Here is a 3417-nt window from a genome sequence, read left to right on the forward strand (position 1 = left end):
ACCATCCTTCCTTGTACAGAGTCTCTCTACCATATGACTGCTAAGATTCATCCCATGATTTTCATACTGATCTTCACTATTATGGTCTTCCCATTTTTCTTCATGCTACTGATGCCAGGTTTTAGAAGGTTCCTAGCATCACATCTGTGTAGAGTTTCTACTGGGTCGGATCCAGGAAAGCCCACTCCTCCATGGTGAACTCCACATTAACATCCTCAAAGGCCACTGAATCCTCTGGTTTGGATCTAGGCAACCTGCAGCGACGCACAGCTGCTGACTGCTAGCATGGCAAGGCGTCTTCACCATCTTCATTTCTGGACTGTTTCTCCTCTTGTCTTGGGGGCCACTTCTATTATGTGGCTGGAGCAATCTGGTCAGTTCCTCTCTGGGATCTGTTCTTGCAGGAATCCACACTGGCTTGGGGGAGTTCACCATCACTCGTGCTCAGGCGAATACTTCATCTCCAAATTGTCCATATTTCAGGCACCAATTAATGTCAGTGGTCTTGATCTGGCATCTAGAAGGGTTCAGCAACCTGGAGAAGGGGCATTTCTAGTTTTTCCTGGGTCTCCCTGAGTCCCTCCTGCAGCTCCCACCACCGTACAGATCGCAGATAGACGAATGACCCAGAGGATTTCTTATCTTAATCACATGGTGAGCCTAGACTTCTCCTTTCCCCATCTCTGCATTCACTTGTCCGGGAGCAGAGGAAGTGCCCCCGCCCCCGCCTTTCTGTCCCAAGGCCCAGCCCCATGTGCTACTGTAGTAAAAGTGAGTTTTTCATGGGACAACACTATTTGCAAGGGTAATGTTTACGGTCTATACCAGCGGTTCTCAACCTGTGGGTCGCGACCCCTTTGGGGGTCGAACGACCCTTTCGCAGGGGTTGCCTAAGACCATCGGGAAACACATATATAATTACATATTGTTTTTGTGATTAATCAATATGCTTTAATTATGTTCAATTTATAACAATGACAATACGTCCTGCATATCAGATATTTATATTACGATTCATAACAGTAGCAAAATTACAGTTATGAAGTAGCAATGAAAATAATTTTATGATTGGGGGTCACCACAACATGAGGAACTGTATTAAAGGGCCGTGGCATTAGGAAGGTTCAGAACCACTGGTCTATACAGTCTTTCTTAAAGATTCAGAGGGAAATACAAGAATGTTATGCTTCACCTAGTATTTTGTTACCCTCCTTCAGATAAGAGAGCAACTTGGTTTTGAATAAAAACTGAGTCAGAGAAAATTAGGGCCCTTAAAATAAGGACCAAACATGCAGCTAGGGAAGCATGACTGTCCATTCATTGCAGCAAAAGCCATGTGTCTTCTTGCTCCCCTTCTGCCCAATCTGAATTTCCTCCATGCTCTTTACAGGGTTTGCCTATTTTTCTTCTTTGAAGATGGAAAGTTTATTTTTCCATGGGCCCCTACAGGCACCCAGGTTGGGGTAGTCAAGGAAGGAAGAAAGGTGAAAGTGACTGAGTTGGTAATGGAAGGACAGCAGTGGGGGGAAGACAGGGGTATTTGAAGGAAAAGGCCATGGCGGGCATTAGAGAAAGCATGTGGAGACTGGCCTTCTGAGCTGATCTCAAATATCAAGTCACTTGTATAGGAAACAGCAGTTCTGTATTCAGATGAGCCGCACAGGATATTCAGGAAGAAGTGAAACAGACCAGAGCTGCTGCATCCCACTGTGTGTTAGGATAAGCCGCCCTGTCTCAGGTGGGGCTGCTTGTCAAGGTCAATTGGTTACTGATCTGAGTGCCAACTAGATGTGTGTATGTTAAGGTCTGAGCTTATGTACTTCCTTGAGTCTTTTTAAAATCAAAATACTCAATGAATACAAACTTCAGTTTAGAATGATACCAAGCCTTCCTATAATACATTACCATCTAGCAATATTTCCAAGGATGCCACAAATGGTTTGTTTGGGAAACTTTCTCCCCAAATGGTAACTAGATCAGTGTTTGCTGTGAAGTCAGAATGCATGAGAGTAATTACATCTGCCGGGAAGATGATAGTTTGGAATTTCTGCTTTCCAAAGCATTTTACAATTTCAATCGTGTCCCCCGTGAGAACTCTATATCCTATCTCTACCAAGTTATAAATGCCTTTAGGCTATATTCTACAGCTCAGCCAGCATGCCCGTCCAACAAAAGTTATGTTCGTTTATAATACATTTCAACTATTTGGCAGGGGTTTATCAATATGCTTTGGTTTATCAAACAGAAAGATTAACATCCAGTTTGTATATTTGCTTTTTTCTCTAACACAGATATATATTTTTTTAATCAAGACATCTTGTTCAAATATTTTTGTTCAACTTTGGAAGATGTTCCAGAAAAGGTATGAAAGAGGCTCTGCAAAATATTTTTGGTATGAGCTAATGAGTCAGATAAAGAGCAGCATACCTTGCAGTTTTTCAACACATCAAAAATGTGCTCATAGCATTAAAAGAAAAATAATTTGAAACATACCACACCTGTTTTCTCTTTGTTAGCAAATTTTGGCAATAGCCACAATTGTTTACATGGGGAACTTGAGTCAATCTAATTTAAGATGATGTCTGTGTGTTTGGAATAAAAATGTGTAGTGTATCATGAAATTATGCTCTGGCACAAGAATCAAATAATGTCAGGGCTGAAAGAGCTGAGAGGGTATTCAGCTTAACACTCTCATTTCAATGATGAGAAAATTTGGGTCCAGACTAGTGAAATTACTTGCCCAAGATTAAATAGCTAGTCATTTGCAGAACTCAAATGAATCTGATCTTATAATCTTTATCTATTGTTCTTTCTACCTTTCCATGAAGATGGTGGATGATATATGTTCTCTCTCTGGGCCCTTTCCTCACATTTAGAAGACCACTTTGGATAAATACTTTCATTGAGGTGACCAAAGTATATCAGAATATCAAATGACAGGTTGTGGAAATTAAAACCAAGGCTAAATTATTACCCAGCAAAAATAACCTCTGCATCCACTAGTCTAATAAAGTAAATTAATTCTTCAGGTAAGTAGGGAAAATTCATGTTTTTCCCCCCTGAAGTTTACATCATGATTCCGTGGCTAAATTTGGCCCAGTTTAGAATCCATTTCTATAATAGGGCAATAGACTTTAAGGGAAGAACAAAGAGATCTGGGAGAGGGTATTAAAATATTTAAAAGGGGAAGCTGAATCTCTTGGATAAAAATACTTAAACTAAACCATTTGGTTGAGGCCTGGTACAGTTAGGGGTGAAGGAGAGAACAATTTCCATATGAGCTTTAGTCATAGCAAACAAGATTACCCTTCTCAAATTTTTAGGGTCAATAATAGGTGAAAGGCCCAGGTTCAAATGTGGATCTGTCACACAAGCTGTGCTTAGGTGTCAATTTCCTTACAAAAAAAGGGTAAAATG

This window comes from Myotis davidii, unplaced genomic scaffold (assembly GCF_000327345.1).
Source record: "Myotis davidii unplaced genomic scaffold, ASM32734v1 scaffold159, whole genome shotgun sequence".
NCBI classification, from domain to species: domain Eukaryota; kingdom Metazoa; phylum Chordata; class Mammalia; order Chiroptera; family Vespertilionidae; genus Myotis; species Myotis davidii.